At 45.8% G+C, this 16,603-nt stretch overlaps 1 protein-coding gene across 3 annotated transcripts in view; it reads right to left on the bottom strand.

Annotated features, from left to right (window-relative positions):
- APBA2 (amyloid beta precursor protein binding family A member 2) overlaps window positions 1–11,480 on the bottom strand; it is a 240,618-nt gene extending 229,138 nt beyond the window's left edge. The window contains exon 1 of one of the 3 annotated variants that reach the window (XM_019533439.1): window positions 11,367–11,480. The gene's annotated coding sequence lies outside the window, so the exon portion shown is untranslated. Of the gene's footprint in view, window positions 1–11,118; window positions 11,292–11,366 lie in introns of those variants that run through there. The other 2 variants (XM_019533440.1, XM_019533442.1) reach the window with 2 other exon arrangements.
- Window positions 11,481–16,603: the final 5,123 nt, after the last annotated feature.

The raw sequence follows: 16,603 nt of genomic DNA, 5'->3' as shown, positions 1-16,603 counted from the left end.
GGATGCTTATCTTGCTGGGATCCTATGACCCCAGCTGACTTCCTGCCCTTTGGGCAGGGGGCTGGACTCGATGATCTCCCGAGGTCCCTTACAACCTTGATGTCTATGAAATCTATGAAACAAGCCGAGCTGTGGCTGTGGACCCTGGTGCAGTCATCTGCCTCAGGGAGCACGGTGGGGAAGAGGCCAGGGCATGGAGCGGGTAGGCCCCTTCCCCTTTGCAGACCAGGCAGGGGTGACACACACAGAGGCAGCACAGGCCCTGCTGGGACCCCTGGGGCCACAACAGGGACAAAGGGCCACAGCTGAGGTCCATGCTGTCCCACAGCAGTAGCCCAGCACAGCTCAACACAGCGGGAGCGGGAGTGGGAGCAGGAACAGGGGCAGGGGCAGGCAGCACAGCTCAGCCCATCGGCGCTCATGTACAGAAGGAGGAGCACCCCGGAGCAGCTGCCCCTCCCACACCACCCCCACACACAAGCACCTTCCCCCAGCCCTGTGGTCAGGCCAAGAGCTGCCCTGCCCCATTCTCAGGGCCATGGCTCAGGCCTGGCACACAGCTCCCTCAAGCACCACATGGATGAGCTCTGTGGGTAGAGGAGACACAGACGGAGGCATAGGGACCTGGAGTCATCCAGCCAGAGCCCTCCTTTGCAGGGCTGCTGTGCTCGCCCTGCCCTTTGCTGCTGGATCTGGTGGGATGTGCCCTTTGTCCCCTCACTCTGCACCCCACCAGCCACACAGGAATGCTAGGCTTTGCGGGTATGCAGCCCCTGGCAGTGGAGTGCAGCCTTGGCCGCCTCCCTGCCCCAAAGTGCATACAGGAATGAGCCGGGCCAGGACTTCAGACCTCAGTGCAGCTGCTTGCAGGCTCACAACTGCCTACCACATCCAGCCTCCCCACCACCTGCTGCAAGCAGCCCAGACTCCACAGCCCCGGTTGGCGGTGGCATGCCAAGCAAAATGCCTTCATGTGCTATGCTCTGGCACATGCACCGGAGGGTGCTGACCCCTGAGTTAAATATTAGGAAAAACTCTCTCACTAGGAGGGAAGTAAAGAAATGGAGCAGGTTACCCAGAGAGGTGGTGGAATCTCCATCCTTGGAGGTTTTTAAGACCCAGCTAGACAAAATCTTAGCTGGGATAATATAGTTGGGGACAGTCCTTCTTGCCACAGGGGACTGAACTAGATGACTTCCCAAGGTCCCTTCCACCCCTAACTTTCTATGATTCAATGCCCAGGGCTGGTGGCCTGCTTGTCCCATCTTAGTTCCATTACTGCCTTTGGGAATGGATCCTTCTTGTAGAGTGGTGGTTGCCAGCTGAATTAATTATAAGTCTGGGACCTCCCTGTACAAGAAGGGGCTGTACATGATGGGTGAAAAATGTGAACAGAGACATAGAAAATAGTTATGTTTTGGGCCATGTGAGGTACATGTTTGTAACTAAAACCTTTTAATGTCTTCATCTGTAATTAGTATTTATCTCTCTGTTCCAGAAGTAAATAGGTCCACTAACTCAAGCCCAAATCTTCACTCGAAGGAATTGGGCTCTTGACTCCTTCTCCTGGATTCCCCTTTTCAAGAACAGTGTTTGAGAGATTTTATTCATTGCCTTTTAATTCAGAAACAGAGAAGATCAGGTGCTTATAGATAGTTTAAGAATCTGGTAAATCCTTCCTTGTTAATCAACGCCAGTGCTAAAGAGTTGCAAGACACTGCTAGTACATATTGGCTAATCAGGACTGGGACTGATTAGTACCCCTCAGCTAACTGAGGCTCCCAGCCTCCAGAGCACAGGGGAGTCTTGAAAGGCTCCCATATGCTCCAGAGGCTGGGCACTGGCCACACATTTAATTAGTCATGATAGGAACCAGCCACAAAGTGTAACACATGCACGGTGCACTGCCCCAGCTGGGAGTTCTGATCAGCTGATGGGGCTCCCAGCCATGGGAGTGTAAGGGGACAAAGCTTGTTACTTGCTGGTGCAGGGGGAGCCTGCGATCAGGAAGAGCAATTGTTGGGATTCTGCGTCAGTTCCCATCGTGCCTTTACTTTAACATCTTTCAGGGGCCTTAGGAATTAATTGCTCTGAGGTTAAGCAAACCAATACTGTTAGAGATGTGTTCTTTCGTTATCCAAGGATTAAATTGATCCCAAGTCTGACAAGGATTTTCTATATCACCACTGCTCAACCGTTTATGGCTGAGGGATGATGAGTGGTGTGGTGTAGTTCCATAGGCTGGATTAGACCCCACACCTAAGAACTGGCCCCATGCCACCAGATCCATGTACTGCCTATCAGAGCCCTGTGCCACTTCCTTTGATCCTCTGCCCCCAAATGAGGGCCCTGCGCTTCATCCCCCTGCCCTGTGCTGTCCCCCTGGGCTCCCTGCTACCCACCCTGCCTCCAGCTGGACTGTGAGCCCAGGTCAGGCCCCAAGCCACATCCGCATGCCAACCTAGTGTACCACCTAGGCCACAGGGCTCCCCATGAGTTCAGAAATTTGGCAGCAGAAGAGCAACAACTGCCACTTCCGGTCCGCTGCTGCAGAAGTTTTGCACCCATGAGGACACCTGTGGGCCAGATGGCATGGCTCCCACAGGCTGGGGGCTGAGCATCCCTGTTCTATATCAATGCTCTCCAAATCCTAACATACTGGGGGAGTCAACAAGGAAGGGAACACAGGGTTGATGCCTCCTGTAGTCTGGGAAAATAAACTTTGAGATGTGTAGAAATTCATGAACAACAGCATATCCATCCCAATCCAAGTCATCAAAGCCTTGCTATGACTGGAGAATGGATGATACTGTGTCTTATGGCCACCAGCTTCTGAATCCTGTCTCCAGTAAAACAGAAACTGCAGTGAAAGTGGGTATCAATGATGTCTCCCAGAAGTACATAGCCTGCCTGATGTCATCCATCTCATTTGTGTTGACAAATTCAAGTTGTTCCAGAACAGAATCTGGAATGTCCAGACTGGACAGCAGCTTCTTTTAGCTTTTTAAGGAAAGCTACTCTGATAAGTAGGAATGTCTTAGATGTATGTACATGAGCCACTTAATGTTAACTACCATTTTGGAAAACACCTCTAGAGAGTCAGACAGGCCAAAAAATAAAACAGAGCAGAGAATAAGGAAAAGGATCTTCTCTCTTTGAATGACAGAATTGGCAAAACATCAGTGCAGCAGACTTATAATTTAGTTAACCAGACCTGAAACATATCATCTCCTCTGGAAGTTCATATAAAAACATTTAGATATAGTAGCATTATAGTATTATTGTATCCTTGATGGTCCAGGGGATGTGAGAGAAGCAAGATTTGTTTGGTAAAACCCAAACAATACCGCTCCTCTTCATATCATGCTCTCCCTATTATCACAACTTTTAACATCAATGGCCAACTACCCTATATATTAATGCAAGAAAATGCCATTTATTGTCACACTAGACACTGTCACAAACAACTTGATATCGACTAATTAAGTGATCTCCACTGAGTGTTACTGCTTAATGTGCTTTACTGCTTAATGTGATAACTATCAAATAATATTCCAAGATCAAATCTGTTAGCAGATCTGGTAGGCATGTAATTTGCTTTGTTGAAGAAATCTCTCAAGACATACAAAAGCAAAAATAAAATCTATATTTTTAAAATGTTAAGATGGGCATTTAAGGTGCTTTTTCAGAGCTTGGAAATTTAAGGAATTTGCCTGGCACTTTACAGCCACATGTGCAATCTCTTTTAGTTAAGTTGTAAAGGTTTGTATGATTTTTCACTGCAATAAGCTTTTAGGGTATGCTTGTAAAACTCTTGAAAAGTGGCAAACAGATTAATAAAAGGGTCAGAGAGTGGATGAGACACAGGCATAGCACTCCTGGGGGCAGCTGGAGGGGTTTAAAACCCATCCACCTTTGTGTGTGGCAATATAATCTTTTCACCTTATGAACCAGCCCTGGCCCTGTGTGCTGCCTGCATGGCGCTACATGCTGCAGGCAACACAGGGGGTCAGACCAGGGCACTTCATGCAGCACAGTGCCAAGCCCAACCTGTATGCCACAGGAAGCCCCAAGGGCCACATGCACATTGGACCACAAGGCCAGCGTGTGCTGCATGTGGCATGTGAGGCTGGACTGGCCATTACCACTACATGCAGCAGAGGAGGCCAGTACTCTTTAATATACTGTACATTTATTTATATTCATTCAAAGAAGTTCCAGAAGTAGCTCTGCTTATAGCCTCCAAAACACCTGCCCCAGGATGTTTAGTAATGATATGAATACCTGTTTCACCTGGTGCTTGGCCTCAGACACAGGTGTGACATTATAACTGAGGGAGTTATAGGTCACTGATCTTACTGCAAGCCTCAAGATTTTCAAGGTGGGAGAAGTCCATAACCTCAGTAATAAAGAAAGCTCTCCCAGGACCCATGTCTAAATGATGCTCCTATTTTTTGAATGACAGTATCTGCTCATCTATGCATGGCTCCAGCCAAGTTTTGGAGACAGTTATTCTATAACGAAATGTGACATGACCTCATTTTCATTATTACATTACTCTTTTAAATGAAAACTTGCCAAACTGTCAGCTGAGCCTGATTGTGTCAACTGTGAGCAGCTGGTGTACCAACGTCCTCTATCTCCCACTACATCCCATATTACCTTTTTCAGCAGCTTATCCAAAAGAATAGACTGCACAATATTCATGAGAATGGTGCCAAAAGACCATATTTACTTGATTCCAAGGTGAGTTATTTTTCCCCATTCTACATGAGGGGAGAGGAAGCCTTGTCTTGGATTCAAATACTGGAGCTAGAACCAGAATCTGGGGCCCACGTGCTGCCTGGTCAGGGCTGGGATGGCTTGAGTTGGCTCATGTAATGGGGGAGGGGTTGCATGGTCAGGTGAGTGCAGGGGAGACTGCAAGATGGATGTGGGGGGCTGCGGGAGAGGGAGGATGTGCAGGAGAGACTGTGCAATGTGTGACCCAAGAGGAGTGTGGGGGAAACCACAAAGCAACAGGAGAGCTGCTGCAGCTGTGGCCCTGACCTGGAGCTAGCACCCATGCAGAAGCCACTGCCTCTGTCACTGGGCCAGGGATGTGGCCAGGGCTGGAGCAGCTATTGTCACCTGACTGGATCCAGGGATAGAGCCACTGTGTGCTCCATGCCCTGGGCCAGAGCTGGAGCCAGAACCACTGCATGGGGTAAGCAACAGCAGGGGTGGGTAGGAAGGGATAGATAGGGGGCAGGGGACAGGCAAAAATGGTGAGGAGGGACAGGACCTGGCAGAGCAAGCAGCAAGGGAAACAGGCAACAGGGAGCACAGACACCAGGCTGGGGGGCAAATGACAGGGGGGCAACCAACAGGGGTACAAGTGGGGGAGGTAAGGGTCATGGGGTCAGGGGTCAAGCCACCTGCCCCTGCTGATGCTTTCACCACTGCAGCAGTGGGGCAGGGGATAAATTTTAGATGACCATTCAATAATTGGATTCTATACATTGAAAGTTGTAAATCCAATTACTGGGGGGTTGTCTTACATTCCAAGTTACCTTGGGGCCAAGTAAATACAGTACCCCTCCTCAAAAAACTGATTCTGAAGTCAGTCTAAATGTAAGTCAAAGTCTGGGGTGACAGACTCCCAGAAAAATGAATATTAGGATCCTCTTATATAAGAGGGCCATTTCTTAGATCCTTGCTCTAGGAAGATTCTATCTGACAAACTGGAGTGGAAGAAGTCTCTCTGAGCTTTCCAAGTCCAATGAGGAGCCATTTTAACTCACTGAATAGCCTAGAGAGCCAAGCAGCATTAAATAAGATCATCAGTTGGCTGTTACCCACAACAGTACAAAGCAGAACAAGCAAAAAGCAGAGAAAATGTCTTTAGACAATCACAGTAGCAACAGTATTTCATTTTAATTTACTTGAAAGAATGGGAACAGGCCCAAAAACCTTGTGTTTTCCTGTTAGACAACCTAATTTCAAATGTTAGAGGCCAGTGGCCAAAAAATCAGGCTGTCTCTCCTCCTCTCAAATCTCAACCAATTCTATCTCAGGTAACAGCGCTGCATCCCTAAATCCCCCTTTGCTGTTTCAATTGATTACAATGTAATTCTTCCTCACTTCATGTCCTAACACTCTTAGGCAGAGCTGGCATGAGCACCAGTTGCTTTGTTTGTAATGAGAAGGGACAACACTTTACAGGTATTGTGCAATTAACTGGTTAATTCTGCAATTGCCTGGAGAGCAGCTATGCATGCAAATTAGCTATCACACAGTAAAAAGCTCCAAAGAGCTACAAAGTTAGACCTCAAAAATGTGTATCAGCTTTATAGGTGACTGTTCTCCAGTTTTAATCTGCATCTGTAGCAGGGTCCCCCCCCTGCAACTGGGAGCCCCATCAGCTGACAGAAGTCCCAGCCACAGGATGCGCAAGATAAAACAACAAGCCCTGGGGATCATGGCAGCTGCCACAATCCCCTCCCCCGCAACCCCAACAATAAAGTGAGATGGGATCTAATACACAATCCCACAATCATGTCTCTTGCCATGCATGACTGTGCATTAGATCCCATTGTACCTTTAGCTTCATGGGTAGAGGGGCCCTACATTTCAGTGACAGAGTAAATCCCACATTTCCTTTGACTACTTCACAAGTGCAGTATAGCTATTAGACCCAATCTAACCACTCTGAGACAAAGCTCTCAAATTACACCAAATATGGATCTAGCAAGCCCCACTGCACAGGGAGATGCATGTTCCAAGAAGGGAAGATTTATGGGGTCTGACCCCTTCTCAGTAGTAAATCACTGGAGAAAAAGGCATCATGTAAAGGACAAAGTAACATTTTATTACCTACAACCATTCAGAAACATCTTCATCAAAGCTTTAACAACAATACCAAAGAAAAAAAATGACCGAAAAAATATCCCTCTTCAGCCTTGCCAGGACCAAACTCCAAATAAATTAAAAGAAATATGTATATCTAACCACCCTGTGCCTTTGAACACCTGTAAACAAGACCAGGCAATTACTACAGACACTTATCCAAATGAATGTCAAGTTTCATTAGAGTTCAGATAATCTGTTAATGTTTTACCACTCAGTCAGTATACAGGTAGTCCTACAGCTCCCCAACATAGGACTATTAAAGCATGCATAGCCTTTTTAAGTAATAAGCTTTCATATGAAAATTATCCTTAAATAGTTGGTTACTAGTAAAAATAAGACAATCTTCTGCATAAGATACATATTTGCATTCTGGCAGCTGTTGGGAGTATTTGGGTGTTTGGATAAACATCCAAAAGCGTATCTGGTTATACTGAGACTACTCTTTCCATGAATGCCTGAACCCCCATTCTTAAATTCCTCTTCTTGACCTTCATTTGGCCTTGGAGAATGTCCCCAGAGGCACCCAGGACATCACAAGATATCACACACATATGCATACCTTGTGGCATCTTTGAGGACATCTGAAAAACTGGGTGATGCTTCCCCCAATCCACTTGCCTTCCCCTCCAGCAAAGAGTTCCTAATGAAGCCCCACTCACTCTTTCACCGCCCCCCCAGCCTTTTTTCAATCTTTTTCACATAAAAATGTCCATATCCTTATTTTCACACACCTTCTCCCTCACTCTAACTCAGCTGTCCCTGGGCTCTTGGTTCCTGAAAACAGGATGAGCAGAAAAAAAAAAAAGAGGGGGGGGTGGAAAATGGAACAGGGGTCTGAAAGGAGTCTACCACTTATTGCAATATTAAACAGACAAGGAATGTGGGCAAGGAGGTCAAAAACTCTGACCAAGTGGTGAAGACAGGTACAGGGAGCTTTCCCTGCTTGTATGGAATCCCCCACTAACTATGCATGCAGACCCCCTACAATACTGGCTGAGAAAGGAAGAGCTGGCAACCAGTTTTCCACCTGTTTCATGCTTACCTGAAGTATGGGAAGACATTTCTTAGGCACCAGCGGTAGCCAATATTTCCCATAAACCTGGCAGGTGCTGGCAGTAGCCAGGACAGGACTGTGAAATGCAGAGTCCCAACCATACTGAAATTTCTGAAAAAATATGCCCTTTTTCTAGCCAAGATGTCATGAGAAAATGCCAGGCCCTCTTCCTTGCATCTTTTGAGTGTATTTTAACAAACATGACAACAGAAGGACATTGGCCACCATTGGCCCCCCTGCTTTACCTGTGATAGTTAAGGTGTTATGCTTCATGCTTATGTAGGGTTGACTGTGTGTAGTTTTACTAATACGTTAGACAATGGATTTGTATAGGATGGTTTGGATAGGTATGATTATTATCTGATTATCTTATCTGATTATCACTCTGGCAGGGGGTTGGACTAGACAGCCTCCGGAGGTCCCTTCCATCCCTACTTTTCTATAATTCTGTCTACAAAAAGAAAACAGCCAAGACTGTAATATATTACTTGAAGTATAAGACAAAATCTATTAACAGATCTGCTATAACACCCTTAATTCTCAACATTATTTTGGTCATGAGATGGAATCTATATTGTCCCATGAAGCCCATCGCTTGGGTAAAATCATCACTAAGACAACAACAGACTAGGAATCAGAAAGTCTGGGTTCTACTTCTACCTGTTCCTTCTGCCTCAGTGAGTAAGCTTAAGCAAGGCACTTCATATTTTTGTGCCTCGGTTTCTCAATCTGTGAGGAAGCATAAGGATAGCTCTTACAGGGTTGGAAAATTTTATTTATTCAGGAGTGCCGATAAAACAGACATGTTACTTGGATGACAGGTCCTCAAGTTGAAAATATTTTTCTAAAGTATCATTGAGAAACATTCATATTTTTTCTTAGGAAAGAGCTTTACTTTTCAAAACACAGGTCTCAGCCATGCAATCTGGTTTGTGAAGCAGGAGTCTAGTAGCATGTCAGATACTCTGATGAAGACCAGAATGGCTCATATAAAGATCTAGATACAACACATTTTAATATAAAAACAACCTGTTCATTGTGCTTCAACTACAGATTGAGGAGAAAGCAGGGCTATCTATACATTACCTGAATTAAGAAGGCACTTATCTGATTGCATTATCCGTCTACCTGGACCCCAAATTGATCATTATAAATGCATTTTAAGCATACCATTACCTAGAAACCAGGGACAAGGTTATAGGGAAAATGTCATAAAGAACCTGAATTATTTTAGTCTCAGCTACCAGCATTTCCTCACACCATGAAAGAAAGTTAGGTGCTTGAATCCCATCTCCTTATAACTGTAACTTTTTAAAACATCCACAACTTGAGATAAACTGAAAGGTTATGCCCATTAGGTTTCTGTGGGGGAAGAAACAAGAGCTATATCTTTCAATGTTTCTCTACATAAGATAGTATATCACACAGAAACAATCTAACCTCCCATTAAATTAGAGAGGCTGCCTTTGCTAACGGCAAGGGCAGCAGTGACAAAGATGTCTAGGATAACCAACCTATTCAGAAAGGCTTAAATCAAAGCTTTCTTCCCAGTTCTGGAAAGTGAAAGCACTTCTTGGCATACAACCTCTTCCAGCACAGTGGGTGAGAATGTGTGACATCTGTGCTCCCCCTCAAATAGTCGCTTGACAAAGGCAGGCAAATCCTTTCTTCCTGATACATTTTTGAGATTATTCCCCATGTTTGCTGCCTTAAAGCAAAGCTTAGTTTAGAGACCTCCCATCCCAAGTCTCATTTAAATCCTCTCTCATCTTAGCCCATCATATGCCTAAGCAGCAGCATCTTGTAAGTGATAGCTAGGAAACTCTGCTTCTGAAGGAACTGATTTGGAATTTCAATAGACATATTACCAAAGGATGCTGGTGGCAATGATATTTTTTTCCCCCCAAAGTATTTTGAAAATTACTTTTAAAAGACTTAACAGTCATCAAAAGAGTGCAAAGGGCAAAGGTTTTGATTAACCTTATCTGCCTCTTTTGGACATGAATCAGGCTGCTGACCAGAGGCGACTTGTTAAAATTAGTTTAAAAGCTGAAACCAGAATCACATACTAGAAGAAGCGAGTTTAAAAAGCTCAAGGAGTCAAAGCTTATGGAAAGGAGAGAGAAAGACATCCATAGAGACCAAATGTACTAACATAAATAATGTAAAGACAGTGATTTTTCCCACCTACCTATGGTAATAAGCTATTAAGCACATTAGGAGGTATAGGAGAAAACATATTTCATTCTTTGCACCTTCCTTAGGAAGGTCTGGTAACCCAGAGATATAGAGAAGTGTTCATTTAAGGGTTTTCTACATTAAAACCCAGCACATAATTATTAAAATCCTAGCTTCTCTCTATACAGTGGGTTATGGTTAAAGAAGAAATGCAACAAAACAAAAAGCAAATGCATGCTGGCAGGTACCTGCACACAGCAGAGCCTGAATTCTTGGACAGCTCACACCGTTGTGCTGGCAACTACCAGAATACCAAAACATTTGCAAAAAAAAAAAAAAAAGTCACTTACCATGGACCTGCGGTACGGCATGAACCCTGCACTGCACAAATAACCAAGTACAAGGAAGATACTTCAAGCCGTCACCTTGTTTCATATATAGTACCGCTAGTCCGCAGGTCTGATGAGAGATGCTTAGCAATGGGTTCAGCAGATCTGTAACATGCTCCTCCTGCAAAGAAATTGCCCATCTCCAGGGAGACTCCGACGCATGCCTGACAGACTCATTTCACTAAGCAGCATTACTTGGTTTTGCAAAACGGGCCACCGTCATTTAGTAAAATGGCATTTTTAAAAAGCTCTCTAAAGGTGCTGTACACAGCGTCGACAGGGAGGCGGTATTAGACAGCATTCAGCAAGGGGCTTCTTTTTTTTTTTTTATTATGATTTAAATCTCTTTGTATGTCCCCGCTGGCGTGCAACTGCCACCAGAAGGGGACAGAGCCAGCTAACTTCACAGATGTGACCGCAGAGCCCACCAGTCCTCAAGGCAAAGCTGCCAGCCTCCCCCTGACCACCGGGCTCCCGCACACCCCCGGGGCCCTCCAGCACCAGCGGGCACAACCCGCCGCCCGGACACGGACACGGACACGAACACGGACACGCCGGGGCAGGGGCAGGGGCGGGCGCATTGCACTGCACCCGCCCGCTGTTTACCTCGGGAAAGACGAAGCGGGGATGCGCGATGGAGCAGCGCTTCTCCCTCCGGACCTCGGCAGCGGCGCGCCGCGTTGCTACACTGGAGACGCCCCCGCCAGCGCACCGGCAACTCTGCGGGCTCCCCCGCGGCTGCAGCCGGGTGCCCCTCGCAGCCCTCGCCCGGCTCAAAGGGGCGGCGGCAGCGGGGTCGCACCGAGCGGGGCGGGGCGGGGGAGGGTCCGGGCGCAGCCTCCCGCGCCCCTCACCTGCCGGGGGCCGCGCGCGGCAGCTCTTTTGTGTGCGGCTCGGGCTCCGGCTCGGGCTCGGGCGCCCCACGCCGCGCTAGCGGGCCCGGGAACCTGGGTGACGGCGCCCGGGAACCTGCATGCGCACAACCAGCCCCGAGCGCTGCGGCGAGGCGGGGGCTGCCGGTCCCCGCCACCGCCCCCAGCCTCGCACCGCGCGGCTCCCGGCTCCTCCCGCCTGCAAGCGGCGGGGACGGGGACGAGAAGGGCCCGGCCAGCGCTGCCCCCCGCACGCGGCCGCGAGTCGAGAGCGTGGGGGAGGGGAAGCCTGGGGCTCGTGCCTGGCGACACCCCGGGGCCGCGGCGGACGACGCGGTCGGCTGAGGAGGCCCGTCCCTACCTGCCCGCCACGCGAAGGGCCCGCCTCGGCCGACACAGCCCTGGCACCACCGGGCTGCTCGACACGGAGACGTAGCCTGCAGAAGTTACAACAATGAAACCCGCCACTGTCCATTCACAAAGCAAGGGTGGGCCGGAGCCGCCGACAATGGGACTCGGGCGCTGCTCCTCGGGCCCGACGCGGGTGCCCCGGCCTGGGGAGGCTGCCCGGGGGGCCGTGCAGCAGGCCTGCTCCCGGGGGTCCCCTGCCCAGCGGGGCGGATCAGGGGCCACATTCCTCCTCGTGATCTCTTCCAGGCAGTACAAGAACGGGAGGGGGGCGGGGAGAGGGTGCCTTTAGGTGGCTAAAGGGGGCACTGCTGTTAGGGGGCTGATGGCTCCACTGCTGCCTGGAGTGAAGAGCGGCCCTCTTACACTTCTGGTTACATCTCTAGTTTATGCCAGAGAACAGATGAGCCTGGGCTAGTCTTGAAATCAGAGACCACACAAGTGTCACCACACCCATTTTTTGGTTCCCCCACCATCCATGCCAAAACTCAAGCTCCCGTAGCCCAGAATGAAGGTGTCCATTCTGCCCATCCTCACTTCCCAAGATAGGGTACCTGCAGCCATGTCACCTTACCCATCTCTCATTGGCAGTGGCAGATACCTGCCCTTCTGGTTCAAGCTGCCTACTCTTTCCCTAGTCCTCATTTCTTCTACAAAATGCCTGCTAATTCCCATCAGCCCTGCCCTGCAATCCCACGAAAAGGTTGAGATCACATGGCGTTCCCTCCACAAAACACATGTACTGTATTTTCTCTCATGTAAACACATCCTAGAATATAATAATATGTACCTTGTTTTTGAAAAGCAGAATTAAGGAAAAAAAGATTTTTCCAGAGTTACGGCTGCGTAGAGCAGGGATGGAGCTTAAACTTCAGCTAATTCACCCTCCCTTTATTGCTTACCTAAAGCTGAGACCCTAACTGCCATTGAAGACTGGCTTCCATGGGTCGAGCTATGATTTTGAAAAGAATGAAGTCTTCAGGGCTGTGCAATACCAAGAGCAAGACCAGGAACAGCCATCAGACAGCAGAATTGCTAGGAAAGATTAGCTTGGTTAGTAGAACAAGACCATTAAAAAGAAGAGGTTATTAAAGACCTGTGGAGTGGTGAACAGGAGTCATTAAGTGAATTGACTACCTTAGCTGACAGAATAGCAATGCTCAAGTGCTGCAGCATGGAGCAGAAATCAAAAGCAGGTTGCTTCTAGCCTTGGTGGAAAAATCAATTTTCCTTTTTAAAACATGCACCCCAACTTTAGGGAAAGGTTCGTGTGGTATATGAGAAAATATGGTAAATTACTCAGCCAGAAATTTATAGATGTTATGTTCATTCCATCCCACCAGCAGAACACAGTCCTGCTTCCAGCTTTTGGACAGTTGGGAGGCAACTCACACTTGGATCTCCCTTGTCCTCAAGCAAGCTACCAAGCGGCAAACCCTGTTTCAATGTACCGGAAAAGGGTTACTTTTCAGGACATCACCCCTCATAACATTTTATTCCTCTCATCTAATGAATAATAACACTAGTGTTTGTATCACAGAATACTCTGCACAATCTTTATTTCAACCTGTTCTTTGTAACACTTTGCTGGATCCTAGCTGATTTTATTTTTTACGAGAGTAGCTGGTGACCTTAAGCTCCACTCTTGCTTGGGTTACTACAAATAAGCAAAGCTGAACCTAGCAAAAAAGAGAGAGATTGTACATTAAGGCTCAGGATGATTATAGCTCAGCACAAGAAATCTGAGTCTACCATGCAGAGAAATAATACAAGATGGAAGATCAAATCACAAAATCCATCCCCTGCTGAGGACAGGACATTAGACCTCCATGCAAGAAGTTAAGATGTTACACATCATAGTTAAAGGCTCACAATGGTACAGTTTCCTGGGAGCAACAGCTGTTAGAAACTATTGGATCTTTCTAATTGCACTAATTGCAATAGTGATTTTTTTTTTGTATATAAATATCTTCAGCCAGCTTCCTCTATATAACTCATATAATATATTTGGGAGATTGAGTGCATGAAAGTTAGACATTATATATATACAGCTACTCCTTCCATTTTAGTGGAACAGTGAGCAGAAATGTGTTATGATACGAAGACTGGAAAGCCACTTTAACACAGTTAAATTGCTTTGCAATCAGGTCAATATTAGCATGAAGTGTAGTAATTAATGCTTCCAACTGAGATTTGCTTGTGGATTGCACTGGTGCAGCCATACTATTTGATGGGCACAACAGCTGAAACCCAAGTATGCATAAAAGGCTCATTATAAATACATGGCTTGTTTTGTTTGTAAAGCTTGCTGTTACAATCTACCAGCTATTCAGTGGAAGTTTTAAGTACAGGTAGTTGGCCTCCACTGCATCTCATCTATCCAGTATCCTTTACCTTGATTATTTCATGGTATTTTGGTTATATATTCAATGTCTCCATATCTCTACATGTACACTAATAAGTAATATGTACCTGTGGCCACATGCACAGAAATTAATTTGTCTTCAGCTCTGATGTTTTATATTCAGCGGGAAAAAAGTACATTTCATAACTAACACATTATATAAACAGGATAGATTGAGCCCAGAAAGCTGATTATAAATATAACCCAAGTGTATAGAAAGCAGAAGTACCTCCAACATGGTACATGAAACCTGGCAATCACATTTTCATGGGAGGAAGTACAGGCAGACCATCCTTGAAGTTCCTCCATGTTGTGTTGTAGCTTGGGTGTCCTTTCTTAAAGACTGCTTTATTCCAAAGGGGCTGGATACATGTGATCTCATATTAGTATTCTTCCTCAGCCTCAGACTAAAACTATTGACTTGTCCAGATCCTTGTTACATTATATCACAAAAATGACATACCAGAGTTGGAATATAAAAGGGTGCATATTAACTTGGATATAATTTAGTAAACCATTTCCCTTCTCATCCTCCAACACCATGGAACCCCTTCCACAGTAAATCCTAGTAAAACAGGAATACATTTTCTTCTTCGGTGAAGACAGTAGATCCACAGAGACAGCCTGTTCTCCCTCCCCCTCCCTTGTGGATCTAAGAACACAATCAAGATTTGATGACTGACAATTTTTAAATGGTAAACATAGCAGTTATATTTATGCTTTTTAAAAGCACCACAAACTGATAAAAATAAGTCAGCACAGCTTATTAAACTCCATTTTACATAGGCTCATTTTAGCAATTCGTAAATTTTATTTTTGTTTGTGAAACAAATCTGTTCAAAATCATTTTTAAAATATTGTTACAGTAGCAATTCCTTAGGCCATTTTTCCCCACAAAAGTATGCATGTGTATTCTGAAATGTTTAAGAAATATTACACCCTTTCATTCATGAATGTGTCAAATCTTGTATTTCTGGTAAATTATCTACAATGTCCCGCACATTAATAATTCTCAACTCTGGAGGCAGCATCATTCGGCTGCTCTTTAAGAAGCACCACATCCCAAGAGGCAGAATACATTCCCTCTCTCCATTAGAATAAATTCCATTCTTGTGAGTGTTTAAACATGTTTGAAAATGTCTTTGAGAAAATGTAGAATTGTAGAAGAGCAAAGACTTCTGTATTGTAATGCAATTTTAATATAAAGTCCAATTAATATGTATCCTGTCTTTCCATGAAAATAAAGGGGAACCAACAGTCTTATAACCAATGACTCTCTGTGCTCCTATTTACAACGTCTAAGGTTAATTTCTTTGTATGTAGTGTCATCTTGTATCTTGATTAGCAGTCTTGCTCACCATTTTGGGATATTTCTTGTGTGCCTTAAACCAGAGATAGCAAACATATGGCCTGTAGTGTTGCTTTATCTGGGCCACTGGGCTCTTGGCAGGCTACTAGAAAGTGGGGGTGGAGCTGCAAATTTCAAGGCCTCTGGGCCTGGATGGACATAGGCATCAGTGGCAGGGGGTCTGGCGATGGATGTGCAGATAACAGCTTTTGCTTGCCCTGTTGCTGCTTGGCCCTGCTACTGCTGCCATACCCACCATCATATGCAATACACTTGTCACTGACAAATCAAGATCCCAATTACACTTAGCCCATTTGTTTTCTCCCTACCTGTGAAAGACCAAATTCACAGGCATCCTTTGTATTCCAGAGGGTGAAATATCCAGTCAGGATCAGGAAAGGACAGTCTAAACCCCATCAGCAGCACATTTTGTTTAGGCAGCTGCACAGAGAACAGCTGCTGACCAAACAAAAGGAATCCTTTCAAATATGGTAACTCCATCATGGCTTCCCAGCTCTGCTCCTATATTAAGAAATATACTGTTGGCACTAGCCACAAAGATGTCATTACATAATGTTATCTACCTAAATAGCATATCAAAGTTTATGATGAAAAATCAATACACTTATCTAATTTAATAGCAAAAGCAATTGAATTCAGATAGTAAGATCTTGAGCAGGGATTTCATCTCAGTTTGCAAGGAAGTATTCTGAACTTGAGTGTACAAATATAGAACGACACTGCTTGCACAATGTTTTTGGCAGATTTTCAAAACTGTAAGGTTGGGTTTTAACAGGCAGATGTATTCTTCTTCGGGTTTGGGCGAGGACACTAGCTTATCACAGTCCAAGCTGAATCAATGCAATGTTTCATCTGCCCACTCCTGTAACTGATATGTATATCTACACTGCTATAGCACTAATTGTCCTTCATTTAGATTTAAGGTTCCAGTGCTTTAGCTCCACTTAGCCAATATACAGCAGAGGGACAAAACAGTTACACTGGAGCATGCATCAGCTGAACCTAAGTAAATGTAAGTCCCATTTTCAAATGGTGTCA

The sequence above is a fragment of the Crocodylus porosus genome, unplaced genomic scaffold (genome assembly GCF_001723895.1).
Source record: "Crocodylus porosus isolate Cpor-Errol unplaced genomic scaffold, CroPor_comp1, whole genome shotgun sequence".
In the NCBI taxonomy this organism is placed as follows: Eukaryota; Metazoa; Chordata; order Crocodylia; family Crocodylidae; genus Crocodylus; species Crocodylus porosus.
This window is presented reverse-complemented; position numbering and strand designations above follow the sequence as displayed.